Source organism: Dendrobium catenatum, unplaced genomic scaffold (assembly GCF_001605985.2).
Source record: "Dendrobium catenatum unplaced genomic scaffold, ASM160598v2 fragScaff_scaffold_1373, whole genome shotgun sequence".
NCBI lineage: Eukaryota > Viridiplantae > Streptophyta > Magnoliopsida > Asparagales > Orchidaceae > Dendrobium > Dendrobium catenatum.
The window spans coordinates 438,271-456,552 of NW_021319835.1; the positions used below are offsets into that span (position 1 = coordinate 438,271).

Consider the following 18,282-nt stretch of genomic DNA (forward strand, 5'->3'; position numbering starts at 1 on the left):
TTAAGAGTAAGATTCATAAAATAATTAATAATGATGGTAGTTTAATTGAGTCGGATGCTTTGATTTGTAAGTCTGGAGTTGATCATTTCATGAAGATTTTTAATAGCTATATTGTTTGTTCTCCTATAAGTAATCCTCATGTTATTCCTAAACTTATTAATGATATTGATAACAATTTACTTTGTCAAATTCCCTCTGAAAATGAGATCTTCAATATTATTAATGAGATGAATGGGGATGCTAGTACGGGTCCAGATGATTTTACTACCAAATTTTTTCAAAAAAAATTGGAAGATTATAAAGATGGATGTGATTGAAGCAGTGAAAGATTTCTTTGAGGGTAATTCCTATCCGAACTTTTTTTCTTCTACAAAGATTTTCCTCATCCCTAAAAAAGATGGGGCCAATAATTAGAATGATTTCAGACTGATTAGCCTTTGTACCTTTCTTAGCAAGCTTAACTCTAAGATCATTGCCAATAGATTGATTAATATCCTTCTTAAAATTATTTCTTATAATCAGACTGGTTTTGTGAAGGATAGAAGTATTTTTGATAATGTTCTTTTAGCTCAAGAGCTTACTCATGATATTAATGCTAAGGTTAATGATAGAAACATTATTTTAAAACTTGATATTACTAAAGCCTATGATAATCTCAACTGGGATTTCCTTTATGACGTGTTGTCTCTTTTTGATTTTAATGATTATTTCATTATGCTTATTAAAAATAGCGTTGAGAACTGTTATTTTTCTGTTATTATTAATGGTAGGAATCATGGTTATTTTATGTCTTCCAAAGGTCTAAGACAAGGTGATACTATTTCTCCTGTCCTGTTCATCATTGTTATGGAATATTTGTCTAGGGGTTTAAATGATTTATATATTAAAAACCCTAGCCTTAATTTTCATACTAAAAGGGGTTTCCCTATATCTCATCTTATCTTTGTTGATGATTTTATTCTATTTTCTAATGGCTCCATCAAGAATATAAAAGTTTTAATGAAATTCCTTGTCAAATTTTTGTGATCAAAGTGGTTTATCTATCAACAAAGACAAAAGCAATTTTATTGTTGGCAGTTCGATTAGCTAGACTAGAGTTAACACTATTCAAAGGGTTTGTGACTTCCAAGCTAAGACTTTGCCCATAAAATACTTGGGCACTCCTATTTATAAAGGCAAAAAGAAGAAATTTCTTTTTGAAGACATATTTACTAACGTTCAGAAAAAGCTTGCCAATTGGTCGTATAATTTTTTGTCTTATGGTGGTAGACTGGTTATGATCAATTCAGTTTTAAATTTTATTCCTATTTACCTGTTTCATACTTTAACGCCTACAACCTCTACTTGCACTAGATTAGAGAGGATGATAAATTTTTTTTTTTTGGGCTCTAAGTTCAATAGCAATGGTATACGTTGGTCTTCTTGGACTAAGAATTGCGGGGTTTTGAATGAAGGGGGTTTAGGTTGCAAGAATTTGGTTGATATTGCTAAAGCTTTTTCCCATAAATTGTGGTTCTCTTTTAGATTTAATATCAGTTTGTGGGTCCGCTATATGAATGCTAAGTATTTCAATAATATGCATTCAACTTTATGCTTTTTACAAAAATGCTGATTCTATGATATGGAAAAGATTGTGTAACATTAAATGGGAAGCTGAATAGTTTATTCAATGGGGTTTGGCAAGATAACTAGTTGGGCCCTTTTTCTAATGACACGTTCTTAAATACGCATTCTATTGATACTGTTAAAGTTTCTAATTTCTTTACTAATAATAGATGGAATATCATTAAGCTGAGGGAGGTAGTTCCTTCGGTTTTAATGGAGATAATTTTGAATATTCCCTTACAAGGTCAATGCAAAGATAAAATCTTATTCTCTCTTTCTTCTTCTGGTAAATTTCACTTGAAAAATGTTTGGGATACTATTAGAATCAAATTTGAGAAATCGCTTATTTTTTATGCTATTTGGCATAAGAATTATCCGATTTCTTACTCTATTATTGTTTGGAGGTGTTTTAAAGGTTATCTTTCGGTTGATGTTTTGCTTAAAAAAAAAAAGGTTTTGCCCTTTCTTCTAAATGTTTGTGCTACTCTAATGTGGAGAGTGTTGATCATCTTTTTGTGAATGGTGACATTGCCAAGAAAGTGTGGTCCTATTTCAATAGTATTGCCAAGAAAAGTTTAGTGACCCACCATAATAATATTTTTTCTATATTAGAGAGTTGGGTGCATATTTCTAAAGGGCATATTTTTAATCTGATTCCTATAATTATTTTCTGGTACATTTGGAAAGCTAGAAATGAGGCTAAACACAATGATATCAATGTGGATGCTTCTCAAATTATTTCGAATGTGAGCTGATGTGTGTGCTGATTGGTTAGCTAATAAGGGTTGTTATCTTAATAATTATGAGGAGTTTGATATTCGAAATTTACACCCGATGTTGAAAGGTATGATTATTCTAGATAAATATGGCTTACCTTATATTCGTAATGGTTGATTTGTTTTTTGTTCAGTTTGCTTTGCATTCGTCTGGTTTGGCATATTCTGCTGATGCATCTATGTGTTTCAAGTGGTTTGATCTTTGGATGTGTTTGGGTTCATACTTTGTGGGATGGAGGCCATTAACTATTTGGAGGTGGAACTTGTGGTGGCTTTTGGATTTTGTCTGTCTGTGCTTGCAGTTGGGGGATAAGGCCTTTGTTAATTTACTTTGGAGCATCTACATTCTTGAGATTGATATTCTGAATTTTCTTTTAGACTCTGTTTTGGTTTATGTTGATTTACCTTGGTTGTGTCTTTGTGGTCATAAGTGGAAGTTTTATTTTGCTGTTGGTAGGGACTTTCAGGATCACTTTTAAACCGAGATGGTTGATTATGTTTTGGTTTGAGGGAGGATTTATATTGGTGGGTTATTGAACCTGAAGTTTTTTGTTGCTCTGGTTTGTGGTCAAAACTGGAATATTTTTATTTCTATTTTTATGGGGCTTTATTTCAATGCTTTGATCGATTTGAGGCTTGGGTTTAACCACTCTAGGCTGTACTTTTGTGTGAGAAATCGGATCATGTTATCAATTGCCGATTATATTGTGGATTATAAGATTTTTGATGATTGCTTGTTTACTGGTGTGGACTGGATCAATGACAATTTTTTGTTTTCTCTTTACAGCAATCTAAGTATTTTGGTATGTAAGTTTTTGTTTTTATGTAGGTCCTTTGGGTGGAATTTTGCTCTTCTTGACTCTTTGGATGCTCCATCAAACTGGGATATCTACGGTGCTGTCAACAATTTTTGCAGGAAGCTCGTGCTGAAAGTTGATTCTCTACTCTTCCTTTTTTGGGTGCTGTCTCCTTGCAGCCCTAGTATGTTTGTAGGTATTTTTATAATTATTAGTTTAAGGAACCACCGGCTTTTAGGTTTTATTTTGCTTTATTTTGTAGCTTTGTTGAGGAGTAGTGAGCTGGAGGTTCCTTTTAAGGATCTTGTAATCCTTTTTTATATTAACGTGTAGGCATCGCTGTGTGTTTTAACATATATATATATATGAGGTATTACTTGTGTTCAAACACAAGGTTGTTTGACCAAGTATTTTCCAATTTCAGTTGGATTGCATTAATGACCAGCCTTATGTCCATATCTTTTTGCTTAGGTTATGGATGTTCTCACTAGAGATTGGATTTGACTGGGTCATGTTGAGGTTTGGAGAAGAGTCTAATTTTTTTTCTTAGGGCAGTTTGGTCATTTGGATCCTTGATTTAACTGTTGGTAACTGCGGTGGTCAAATGACCGTCGGTATTCAGTGAATGTTTTATAATGCTGGTTATGAAGGTTCTCATCACTGAGCATGCATGTATGAACAAAGTCTATATAGAAAATCATTTATAATATAAAAACCAACTATTTGATATATTATTGTATTACAAAAATTAATTTAAACGAGGTAAAAATTTATTCAATTTTTTTTTTCTTGAAATAATCGAAATCCAATTTGATTTTGTCAAATAATTATCTCCTTCAATTCATTCCAGATGTATTACAATCGTTAATTTGGATGAGCATTTCTCAGGATAATAAGTGCCATTTTGTCCTTTTCGAATAATTAATAAACATTAAGTTGAATGAGCCTTTGATGTTTCAATTTTACTGAAAATTTTTATTTATATATTTATTTTTATCAGAATAATTTGTGCCACTTTGATTTTGTCAAATAAGTATCTACTTTGGCATTTCTTGGGATTGCATTGACGAGGATCCTATATATAAATGGCTACAGACCTCTCCCTAACTCATATCAACAACTCTCATTGAGAAAACAATATTGTTATAAAACATGAAAGAGAAAACTATTATTTTTTCCATTACAATGCTTCTTTGCCTTACATCAGTCGTATCTACATCAGGAGTAGGAGTAGCCTCCTTCTATGCTGGACCATACATACGTAAGTGCCAATTAACCTGCTTTTTTAATATGTTCTAAGACTTGTTTAAGTATTTGTTTATGTATAATTATAATTACTTTTCTGCATGTGGATGTATGCAGCATCTGCTTGCGGGCACAGCGAAAATATAACTAAAATTATCTCAGTTAGTGATGCATTATGGGATAACCGAAATGCTTGCGGGCGTAATTATTTAGTGCGGTGTAAGTCTGTAACAAGTGAAGGCATATTTCAAGCAGCTTGCAAGCGTGATAATGCAGGAAACGTATATCAATATGATGTTACATTAGTTGATTATTGTGGGCAGTGTAATGGTTTCACCATGCTTCTCTCAAAAGAGGTTTTCTCAGCTTTGACCAACACAAACGATGGCAATATACAAGTTGAATATATGCAATTTAATAATTAATTATGATGGTGGTTTTAGCACTCATTTATCATAATTATCTGCAGGTAATCTCTAACACTTTATTTTATTTTTAATCTTAAATAACTTAATTAAAAACATCTTTTGAAAATTGTGAAAGAACTATTATTGTATTTCATGTCATTTTTATGACTTTAATTTATATCTCGACCTCACAATCTTCTAATTTTTTTTTCTTCATGATTATTGTTTGCAGGAACTTTAAAATGGCAAAGAAATTAATGGCATGCAGAAGAAATCAAAACTATGTTATTAATTTATCGTTTCTATTTATCTACTTATATGTTTGTAAGATGTTATTTCTGAATCTGATTCGATGTTTTTGTTCAAAGAAATTTGTAATATCTTTCTCACGAATTAAAAATAGGATTATCATAGTGCAAAATTAGATCTTTCCCGATGGTTTTACCAGCCACAAATTTTCTTTTAGCGGTTTTAGAACCTGCTATGATTACAATGGGCTTCAACAACATTCCGTGATAAATTCAGGACTGGTGGTTCATACCAATTTATTGCAGCGATTTTAACCGTCATAACATTACATAATTGCAGCGGTCATAATCGTCACTATTAGTTCAAAAAAAAAAAAAAAAGATTTACAGAATTCATGTGGCGGATTAAACTGCCACAAATCTGTACTTTAACCGCCACAATAGTCCATAAATTTAAAAAAAAAAGGGAATTCGTAACATGCATGAAGATAGAAGGCATCTGCATGAATTGAAAGTATCAAAGGCATTTTTTTTAAAGAGAAAAAAGATACATTAATAAGTAAGAAAAATACACCGCAAGACTAAATAGTGGCCACATAGATGAAAATTACATCCAAAACACTTCAATAAACGATCGGGCCAAGCATTCTAGACGAATTCAAATAAAAAATCCCCAAGCCAATTGGACTTAGATCGCTCCTAGCTGCCAAACTTGGGACCATCTAAGGAGGGAAAAAGAAAACAGCCAAAAGACCACAGAACCACCTAGGTTGCCAACCAAGTCATAATCGTCCAAGGGGTTTGCAGGAAACCTGCTTCATCATTGTCCTAATCCAAAAATGATGCCATAATAGAACTAAAATCAAGATTAACCAGCAAACAAAAACATAAAGACTCCAAAAAGAGAAGTCATTTATTTTTGATCGAGTATTCGTTTACTACGCTTAACATTATTTTTGAAAAACCAACATCAACAACTTGGAGAAGACTTAAATCAAAATTGTCCTGAGCGACCAATTCTAACTCCTAAATTTTTTTCCTTCTGCTAAAGAAATGTCCTCCTCTAACCGATCGCATTGGCACCAAACATTATCCTTTGCTAGGTGGGATATCATACCAGCATTGGAAATAACATATATGTGTACATTAACTAAGGGCTCCAAAGTAGTAATGGGAGAAATTTGGAGCTCGGACGTCACAACAAACCCCATCTAAACCCCCAGCCTCCTCATTACCTAAGGGAACATAATCATCACCCAACACCTCCTCATCCTTTTCACTAATAGGACTAGCTATCAAGTTCATGCAATAGTTAATAGCATTCAAAGACTCATAAACAAGAGCAGAGGTCTCCACATCTTCCCCAACTGAAATGGAGACATTCAAGTTAGAGTAGCCAATATGTACCATAACCCCAACCAAAACTGGAAATAGAGTATCCAAACCATCCATAGCATCCTCAAGAGCTATAGGTACATCACCCATTTCAGGTGCCACCACACAACCTATCTTAGATATAGGCCGACAAGCATCACCATAAACACAATTAAATTTCAAAGCATTAATCAAATCAAAACCAATAATAATAACTTCATCGACAGAGTTAAATACAATAATGTCAATGCCAGCAACATTCTCGTCATCACCAATAGTGGGACACAATTCTAAAGCCCCTACATTGGCATTACAAGAAACAATATTTTTCATCCTATCACCCTCATAGTTAACATTAACAGTCAACGGTTTAGAGACTACAAGAACAACATTAGACGAGGAAGACTGAAGAGGCCGATAATCACCACTCACCCAATACATTTACAAGAAACACAAAAGGCTGGGAAAGCTTCCATCGAAACATGTTGAATATAGCCTAGATTCTCAGGACCCAACCAGACTTTATCCGGATAGGATTTCATGATGTCAAGTTTAACAAGCACACGGGCTATATACGGTATAGAACCCATGGAAAAGTAGCATTACCAACCTTCAATGGCCTACCAAAAACTGAACCCAAATCAAAGGCGATATTGGGGGGGGGGGGGGGGGAGAGAACAAATGAGGTCAGAGATTGGGGAAAGAAACCCAGATAGAGATTACAGGCAACTCAACGCCAACATCAACAAGAAAAAAACAATTTGGTCAGCTTCATATAGTAGTTATGAACTAAGTAAGTTTGATGACAAAAAATCCTATAATAATCAAGGTCATTACTCAACTTAATCAAAATATGTGACTGATCAAGCAAAGTAACAGAAACATCACCAGTGAGCTTAAGGATGAAAAAAAAAATCTATGAATTGATTCCAGAGAAGGCCTTTTAAAAGGGAAAAAAACCAATTAAGAAAAATTGAAAATGAATTGCAAGGGCATTGATTTCTTCCTCTGAAATCCACAGCAATGATAAACCACGAAAAGAAGAAGGTTTGAGATCCATAAATCTACCATCAGAGGATTTACTAGCAAGAGCATCAAGAAAAGACCGAGATTTGAATGAACCTTCCAAAAAAGAAGGATCGCACAAACGTTTCCACTTCGGGTGGATGTATGATGATAGTCGGGATGAATTCCAGCGGCGGCCATGGGGAAGTTCGACGGTGATCGACAATCGAGCGGTGATCCAATGATAGTCGACCGGGATTCGCCGACTGTAGTGTTGGAGCTCTTGAAGACTTATAGTTCTCTCCAATCTCTAGCCTAGAGGTCTCCCTCATGTAGAGAGTGGGGGCCTTTTTATAGATTTTTATGAGTGACTCACCCTGTAATAAATTATATAAAATATAACAAAACATATAATTAATAACGAGAATATATAGTAGTGACTAAATATTTTTCTTCTTAATGCAGCTTATCTTCATCTGTTGATTGGGAGCTTTGGATATCAACTAAGAGGTCTTGAGTTCAAAGCTTTTTTTTTTTTTTTTTTTTTTGTGTGTGTGTGTAAGTTTATCTTACTTGACCTAAATGTCCCAGAAAAACTATAAATTTTTGCTATAAATACTAAATAAGTTCTTGTTGGGAATGTGGAAGAGTAAACAACACAACAATACAACAAAACAAACAAGAAAAAAAGAAGCAATGTAGTGGAAAGTAAAAGGGCTCTAGGACTTAACATGGGAAATGCAGAGGCATATGTTTCTCTTTTACACTATTCTCACACTCAAAACATAAGTGTAATTAATTTAATAACACCAAGAGGGATGCCACTCTTGAGAAAAACGAGAAAGAAAATTGTTTAGTCCATCTCGAAGCACTTTGACATTAGTTTGGAGCGTTGCGGCGCTCAACCCTTTGATCCCGATCCGTCTAACTATGTTGCGGCACAACACAACCCTACCGCGCTCTGCTCTATGTCGTTTCTGATCCCAAATAACATTGCAGCACTAGGGCACTAGGGAACCCAATGCATTCACTAATGATTTTGATATCTTTAATGACAATGAATAATTCCGATATTTGTAATATATTCATTTATGTTGAATTTGCTCACAGTGCATTCACTAAGCTAATTTAACATTAGAGCTCTCTTATTAATTCTTCAGTTGAATATCAGTTGAGTCTTCATATATTTCGTACTCTTCTCTATGCAAGCAATTTTTCCGAGCAAGTTTACTTGCACATCATTATCATCATCATCGTTACTATTAAAATAATAAATTGTGATAACATATTTAACAAATTATTAGATGGAATTATATGCATGTCTTTTGCCTCGGACACGAATCTCGAGGCAAAAGGCTAGTTGGAAACTTCAAAATTTGATTTCGGGAGCATCCGAACTCCGATTTCAATGAGCTTATAGTCAAACTGAGCGTCTTGGAAATACAAACCCAACGACACCAAGATCAACCCAATCCGAGCCCAAATGAGTCCGAATCAAGGGTTCAAAGCACAATTGGAAGGTTCAAACCGCAATTTGAGTTACCAAATGGTCTCTGATTTTAACGAGCTTATACTCGAATCGAACGGCTCGACGAGACAAATCCAACGAGCCCAAGATCGCTAAATTCCGACATCATTAAGGCCTCCAAATAGCCAACAAACGGTGCACAATCGAAGGGCTCACTATCGACCGTCCATTCGAGCCACTGCTTATTCGCCCTTGATCTCACACCTATTTACGGACCATGCCACTCAAGAAAATCTATAAATAGAGCCCTCATTCTTCACAAGAGAGGATCCGAGCAAGAGAGAGAAGAAGAGAAGAGAAGGAAGAAGAGAAGGAAGGAGCTCCTCCTCGACAGCCGCCGGACCACCGTCGGACCACCGCAGAACCTTGCCGGACCACCGCCGGACCACCACAGGAATCTCGCCAGACCGCCACAGGAATCTCGTCGGACCACCGCAGGAACCTCGCTGAACCACCACAGAACCTCGCCGAACCACCACCTTAAGGCCCGACGTTCAGCCCCTACGTCCCGCTGAAGACCTGACGTCCTACCAAAGACCCGACGTCTTGTTCAAGGCCCGACACTCAGTCTCTACATCCTGCCAAAGACCCGACGTCTTGTTCAAGGCCCGACACTCAGTCCCTACATCCTGCCAAAGACCCGATATCTTGTTCAAGGCCCGACACTCAGTCCCTACGTTCTGCCGAAGACTCGACGTCCTACTCAGGGCCCGACACTCAGTCCCTACGTTCTGCCGAAGACTCGACGTCCTACTCAGAGCCCGACATTCAGTCCCTACGTCCTGCCGAAGACTCGACGTCTTACTTAAGTAATTGATTGTAATCTGATCACCCCTGGAGGTGATTCAGTCATTTGTAACCAACTCAAAGTCTAGTGGAATCATTTTCAACTGGGCTAGGCCTCGTGGTTTTTCCCTTTTAAGGGTTTTCCACGTAAAAAAATTTGTGTTCTCTGTGTGTGTGCTAGTTATACGTTCAACGCTAAGACGTAGAATCAAATCTCTATCGCCGCGTAATTTCTAGCCCGCAACAAATTTGATTATTATTTTCTTAAACTAACTAGTTATCATTTATAAAATGATAATAACATAAGTAGGCTATTCAATGATTAGAGTATATTATATCATTTTTTTTCATCATGATTGTAAAGTTAAGCATGTTGTGTGTCTCATTAATTAACTTCATTAATATCTCAACAACTTGATTAGCTAAAGAAAAATACTATCAAGATTATATTAGACCTATATATTAACTCTACTACTAACCTCGCGCCTGTAAGTGATTTGCCATGATGAAGTTTTGCATTCCCACGGGGCTGGAATTGATGCTCACTCAGAACATGTATGAACGAAGTTAATTATATATTTCTTATAAAAACATTTTCAATTTAATTAGTTTCAAGTTCACATCAGGCCTTGAAATATAAACTCTTAGTCACAATACTTATACAATAATCTCTGAAGTCAGTAGTTGAACTTCACTTATTCTTTGTTTGCGGGCACATATGAAATAAAATTGCCTACAAATCTCTTTCTTTCTTCTTATTTGGATCATCGAGGAGAGTTTTAATGGGCAGCTGTTGGAGAAGAAGGATATTCAATAAAAGTGTGGATGAGATGTTTTTCTAATCATTTCAATGAAGATTATATAATGTGATTGAGTTTAGTGACTTCAGCACCCTAAATGAATTTTTTTTATCAACATATTAGTAAAACCAAAGTTATAGAGACTTTAAAGAAAATGAAGTGTGAAGAACCTATTGGACTAGATGATATTTCAATAGAAATGTAAAAATGTTTATGAGATGGAAGAATTTCTTGGGTTGCTAAATTTTTTAATCTTATTTTGAAGACTAAAAAGATGTGAGATGAGTGGAGAATGAGTGTGTTGATTCATATTTTTAAGATTAAAGTTGATGTACAAGATTGCGTGAATTACAGAGGAATTAAGTTAGTGTGTTATACTTTAAAACTATGAGAGAGATTTATGGAGCATAGGTTGTGGCGTGATACAAATGTTTCTCAAAATTAATTTGGATTCATGCTAGGTAGGCCTATTATGGCAGCTACACATTTATTGAAAGGTTTGATGGAGAAGTATGTAGATAATAAGGAGGATCTACATAAGATATTTTTTGATTTAGAGACAATATATGATAAAGTTTCAAGAGAAGTGCTATGGAGAGTTCTAGCAAAGAAATATGTTAATAATAATTATATATATATATTTTATATTATTATATATATATATATATATATTATATATATATATATATATATATATATATATATATATATATTATATATATAGATGATATAGTTGTGTTCAAACACAAGGTTAATTGTTTAAACTAGTATTTTCCAATTTAAGTTGAATTACATTAATGATCATCCATAAGTCCATATCCTTTTGCTTAGGTCATGAATGTTCTCACTAGAGATTTGATTTGACTGGGCCATGTTGAGGTTTGGAGAAAAGTCTAATTTTTTCTTTAAAGGACATTTTGATCATTTGGACCCCCAAAATTTAACTGTTGGTAATTCCGCTGGTCAAATGACTGTTGGTATTCAGTGAATTTTTTGTAGTGCTTATGAAGGTTCTCATCACTGCGCATTGCAGGGGCGGAACAGCCTTTATTTCAGGGTGGGCAAATTTTGCATATGAATATATTATATATTAATATTTATATATAAAAAAGAACATAATTCAAAGCAAAATAATTATGATTGATAAATTAAATTATTACAAACCTAATAATCTATTTTGCATTTTCTGATAATGTTGCATTATAACTTCATTGGGAATCAAATCAAATACATCATTTTCAATATAAGGCACCAGACAGTCGTTGAGCCAATCATCACCCATCCTACTACGTAGTCGATGTTTTACAATCTTCATTGCAGAAAATGCTCTTTCCACTGTAGCGGTAGCAACTGGTAAAGTCAATGCTAAAATAATGAGTCTATAAACCAGCGGATACACATCATCCTTCTTGAACTTAACAATTTGCTTTGAAAGATCGGCAAAACTGTTTAGAGAGGAGAACTCAGCACTGGTACGCATATCAATAATATAAGTTGATAATTGACTTTTAAGAGCCACAAGATCAAATGTAGAAAAATCAGTTGGATATAACTCAGCTAAACGTGTCAATTTCCTCTCATCATAAGCTTGGAAGGTATCAGTTGGATTTAAGCATGCCACACAAAGAAGCAATTCAGTGCTAGATTCAGAAAAACGATTATTTATCTCTTGAAGTTGCATGTCAACTACAGTATAGAATAGCTCAACACGATAATGATGTAAGTTTGTTACTTCTTCACCTCTTCGTACTGTTCGACGACGTGTTTTGTATGTTTCATTCATCTTTGGAACAGTAACTTCAAAAACACTACAAAAAATGAGAAACTTCATCTAGTAGAACAGTCCATCCACTCTCCCTTCGTACTTGTAGTCGATGTTTAGATATTTGTACCAATTTCATTGCATTTTCAATGTCCTGATCTTTTCTTTGTAGTGATTGTGATAACTCATTCGTAATCCCCAAGATATCAATCATCAAATGCATTGTGAAAATGAAATAAAATGACTCCATCACATCAATCAAAGTGCCTGCTTCAACTGATTGTTGATCATTTACCCCTTCTTCTTTAATGATCTCGAGCACCTCGATTACTGAAGCATACATTTTCATAAGACTAATTAAAGTATGAAAATGTGAACTCCATCGTGTATCACTGGACCTTTGTAAATTAGTCTCTTGATTTAAACCTCTGCCGCTTATTAGATTGCCAGCTTTAAGATGTGAAAGAATTTTTTCATGCTGAATTGCTTTCATAGTATCTGATCTCTTACAAGAAGCTCCAACAACAAACAAATTTTAACACTAGGTTTACTCAGATCAAAATGGATAAATAAAGATAGAATGGGGGAAACCAGAAAAAAACAAATTCCCTTTTGAACTTTCAATGAGAAAAAAAAAATGCATTTCCAGAAATCCTGCTTCAACCCTTCGGCGTTCAACGCCTCTTGCTTGCGGTTACACCTGACCACGCCTCTTCCATCTCATGCAAACAGCAAATATGATTTTAGTTCAGTTAAGCAAAAGATTTTGAGATTACCTTAGGTCCTCTAGCTCAGACGGCTTCTTCTCCAATCTCCACGATCGCCAAAAGCGGAAGAACAGCGATATCGGGCTGGTGGCTCAAGCAGCTCCGATCTTTTTTTTTTTTTTATGGGGGGGCGAAATAGGGCAAAATAGGCTGTTTGGAAGCAAATGTCTAAACTACCCTTGAGTTTAAAAAAATTTGAGGGTGGGCAATTGCCCACCCTCACCATAGCATAGGTCTGCCCCTGTGCGCATGCATATATAAACAAAGTATATATAGAAAATCATTTATAATTTAAAAACCAACTATTGTATACATTATTGTATTCCAAAAATTAATTTGAACGAACTAAAAGTTTATTCAAACTTTTTTTCTTGAAATAATCGAATCCAATTTGATTTTGTCAAATAATTATCTCCTTCATTCCAGATGTATTACAATCGTTAATTTGGATGAGCGTTTCTCAGGATAATAGGTGCCATTTTGTCCTTTTCGAATAATTAATAAACATTAAGTTGAATGAGCCTTTGATGTTTCAATTTTATTGAAAATTTTTATTTATATATTTATTTTTATCAGAATAATTTGTGCCACTTTGATTTTGTCAAATAAGTATCTGCTTTGGCATTTCTTGGGATTGCATTGACGGGGATCCTATATATAAATGGCTACAGACCTCTCCCTAACTCATATCAACAACTCTCATTGAGAAAACAATATTGGTATAAAACATGAAAGAGGAAACTGTTATTTTTGCCATCACAATGCTTCTTTGCCTTACATCAGTCGTATCTACATCAGGAGTAGGAGTAGCCTCCTTCTATGCTGGACCATACATACGTAAGTGCCAATTAACCTGCTTTTTTAATATGTTCTAATACTTGTTTAAGTATTAGTTTATGTATAATTATAATTACTCTTCTGTGGATGTATGCAGCATCTGCTTGCGGGCACACCGAAAATATAACTAACATTATTTCAGTTAGTGATGCATTATGGGATAACCGAAATGCTTGCGGGCGTAATTATACAGTGTTTTGTAAGTCTGTAACAAATGAAGGCGTATTTCAAGCAGCTTGCAAGCGTGATAATGCAGGAAATGTATATGGATATGATGTTACAGTAGTTGATTATTGCGGGCAGTGTAATGGTTTCACTATGCTTCTCTCAAAAGAGGTTTTCTCAGCTTTGACCAACACAAACGATGGCAATATTCAAGTTGAATATATGCAATCTAATGTTTAATTATGATGGTGGTTTTAATTAGTACTCATTTATCATAATTATCTGCAGGTAATCTCTAACTCTTAATTTTATTTTGAATCTTAAATAACTTAAAAACGTTTTTTTTGGAAATTGTAAAAAAACTATTATTGTATTTCATGACAATATTAGGACTTAGGTTTCATTTGGGATGACTTTTTTACTGCTGCTTAAAACAACTTTTTAGTACAAAAGTTTTAATTTTTATAGTAGAAAACTGTTGTAAGAAGCAATAAGAAAGTCATCCCAAATGAAAACTTCATTTTGAAAAGCTTTCTTACTGCTTCTTAAAACGGCTTTATCTAGTACAAAAATTAATTTATATCTTTTACAAACAATCTTCAGAAGTCTTTTTCTTCTTGATTATTGTTTGTTTTTTGCAGGAACTTTAAAATGGCAAAGAAATTAATGACATGCAGAAGAAATCAAAACCTTGTATTAATTTTCCGTTATCTACTTATATGTTTGTAAGACGTTATTTCTGAATCTGATTCGATGTTTTTTTTTCAAAGAAATTTGTAATCTCTTTCTCACTATCAAAAAATAGGGTTATCACAACACAAAGGCATTTTCCGGTAGTTTTAGTTGCCACAAATTTTCTTGTGGCGGTTTTAAAACCAGTGCACGCCCCTTGTGATTGCAATGCGCTCAATGACATTCCACGATGGTTTCATGTCTGTTGGTTCGTACTTATAATTTATTGCAGCGGTTTTAACCACCATAATATTACAGGATTGCAGCGGTCATTACTTCCACTGTTAGCTAAGAAAAAGAAAAATGATTCACATAATTCATGTGGCCGATTAAACCACCACAAATATGTACTTTAACCGCTACAATAGTCCATAAAAAAAAAAAAAGAATTCGTAACTTGTGCTTCGTTATGAAGACAAATGGCATATGCATGAATCGAAAGTATCAAAGGCATGCAGGCAAAGCATATTCATTGAAATATATGCATGAATTGAAAGGTCTGCCTATTCACAAATTCCAATTTTTTCTCTCTCCAACTACTTCAATTACAGCAATCTGCCGAAGCCGTTTTTTTTGTTTCTTTAAAACAAAAGCATGAGAAAGAAAATGAAACAGAAAACTTTATGATTTTAAGAACTAAGGAACAGTATGTTTGTAAGGATCGCATGCTCAAAAGATCTATTAAATGAATACTTTGCATCAATTATCATGTTAAAATGTATTAAGGTGCCAGTGCATTCAATATTCAAGGTTTGCATTAATTAATTCACCCTTAATAATAATAACAAAGAAGAAGAAAAAATAATAATTAAGATAAATATGATACAATAGCAGTGAAATCAATCATTTAAAACGGTCAAATTTCGTTAAGCAATACATATTATGAAGAACAAAATCAATTAATATGCATTAATCACAATAAAATCAAATGATTTTGAAGGGATGCCATAAAACCTACAAATATTCTGAATGACACAAATGAAGAGAGATTAAGAGCTGGCTGAATTCAGTATAAGCAAAGATCATCAAAAAAGTAACCCAAAAAAGTAATACCTAACCGCCGCCATCTCCAAACAAACAAATATTCCAAAGAGAGAAGAGTTAAACAAAAAAAAAAAAAAAAAAAACTAGATGTCAAACTCCACACCACCACATGAATACAATGTCCATCAATATATATAAGAGATGTGAAAAGCATCTAAATCAAACAAGCAATATAATGGCCACCAAAAAATAGAAATAACACTAGATAATCTCAAGTGAAACTTTTTAATTCATTGATATGTCAAAAAGAGAAGTGTATTCATCATTCATATTTGGTAATATATAATATCAAAACTTTGAGTAACATCTCAAAAAAGTAGACTTTCATATCAAGATTTATTTTAAAACAATTTATCACAAACATGGATTATCTTCTCTTTCACCCATAACATTATCTTTTAGAAGAAGTTTCATTGCCACCCTATCAATTATAAAAATATTATAAAATATTAGTATTCAAATAACCAACATTAAAATTAGAATGTGAAATTTTACATACCATTTATGATCTTCCTTAAGGTATATTGTTGCATAAATTCTCTCATTTAAGTATGTAATGAGTTGACCTCCTCTCTAAGAATTACTATTTAACTTAAATGTCTTTCACAGCTACTCTTGCCCTCATTCTTGCTATGAGAAAAATATCATGTACATAGGAGTGAAACTAAACCCTTGGGTTCTGACTCTGCTTAGGTGTTCAGGTCCCATAGTCATACTGAACACCATTTTGTTAGCCTTCACATTCCCATCTTCTGGTGTCAGCCCATCCTCAGCTAAAAGCTCTCAAGCTTGTGTCTAAGTTCTAAAAAAATTAGTTAACTTTCTTTTTTAAGAAACAAAAATAGTAATGAATTACATATAAAAAATTTATAGCTAGAGTGAAATTACCCATCTCTGATTAACATATTTAGATGACCAAGTGCCATCTTTGTCTAGTTTGTTAATTCTTAATAATAGTAATCTATCCTTGATAACCAATAACAACAAATTTGATCGTTAAGTAATTAGTTAATAAATATGAATATAAAATTTATATAAATCAAAATATATATCACCTCTTATTGCCTGTGAACTGAGCGCACACGCCTGATAGTGTGAGGACAAGTCTGTTTCTTTGCATTTGCAGCATTTATGGTGGCCTCTCCTGCTACATATGAATCTAACTCCATACTGATTTGTAAAAAATATATAATTAAATATAATTATGGTACTAACCTTATCTTTTGGTTATAACTATTGGGTGACTAGCTGACACCAATGTGCTGCTTTAACACCAACTGAAATAGACTCCATAATTTCCTTGATAGGCCGGCTATCTCAGTGCTCAACTTTTAAATTAGCCTTATGATTACGCCACTTAACTATAAAGGATTGAAGAATCTAGTAATGTATATGCTTAGGAAAAGTAAACTTTGACTGCAATATAAATATATATTTTATTACTTATAGCTTACACTACAGGAAAGTTGTGTATTTTCGATGGAATTTCCAGTGAAAAATTCTAAAGTTTTTAGTGGATTTCAAAATTTTTCGATGGATTTTTGATGAAAACGTCTTCCACGATAAATCGAGAGTCGGAAAACTTTTCCGTCGAAAAAAAATTCCTCCGGAACTACTTTTTTCAGTGAAAAAAACCATCATAATAAATAAAACAATTTTTTTGAAAAAATTTTTGTTCCAGGCGCGCATGTGAGCCTGCTCTCGATGGTCCACAACCAGCACCCAGGTGAGCCCTCTCTGGTGGTTCGGGTCTGCAACCCATGCATGTGAGCCTCTCCTGCAACCCGCGCCTAGCGGGCGCCCAAGTGAGCCAGCTCCCGCGGTCTGGGTCCACAACCCCGAGCATGTGAGCCCGCTCTCACGGCCCGAGTTTGCAACATGCGCATGTGAGCCTGCTCCCACAACCCGCACCCAGCAAGCTGCTTAGGTGAGCCCGTTCTCGCAACCAGTGCCCAGGCACATATCCGCCCTGAGAATCTAACTGCAACTCCCCCTCCCTCGTGAGTCCGCACTAGTTTGACCAATGTGTCGTTCCTACAAAATTGTTTAAATGGATAAATTTTTTTATTTATATTAAAACTGACATAATATTACAATTAAAACTAATTTACTTAAGTTTATTTTTTTAATTGATAATCAAAATAAATTAGTTAAGTAATAATTAATTAAAATATGTTATTAAATTAATAATTAATTAAAATAAACTATAAAATTTTTAATGAACTAAATTACTAATAAATTATATTTTTAGAGATTTTTTTACTTCGTCGGAAAAGCCGCTGGAAAAGCCACCTGAAAAATATCTGCTGAAAAAGACGTTGGAAAATCTACTTGAAATTTTGTCGGAAATATTTCTAAATAATCTGTCAGAATTCGCCAAAAAATCTGCCTGAAATTCTTCCGC

At 34.1% G+C, this 18,282-nt stretch overlaps 1 long non-coding RNA gene across 2 annotated transcripts; it reads left to right on the forward strand.

The window, feature by feature from the left end:
• Positions 1-4,301: 4,301 nt before the first annotated feature.
• On the forward strand, positions 4,302-14,790 carry LOC114580879. Of its 2 annotated transcripts, none has more exons than XR_003702513.1 (3): positions 4,302-4,439; positions 4,541-4,892; positions 14,744-14,790. It is a non-coding gene; the product is annotated as an uncharacterized LOC114580879 (long non-coding RNA). The 2 variants fall into 2 exon arrangements; XR_003702514.1 differs by lacking the exon at positions 14,744-14,790 and adding an exon at positions 5,063-5,187.
• The last annotated feature ends 3,492 nt before the right edge of the window (positions 14,791-18,282 follow it).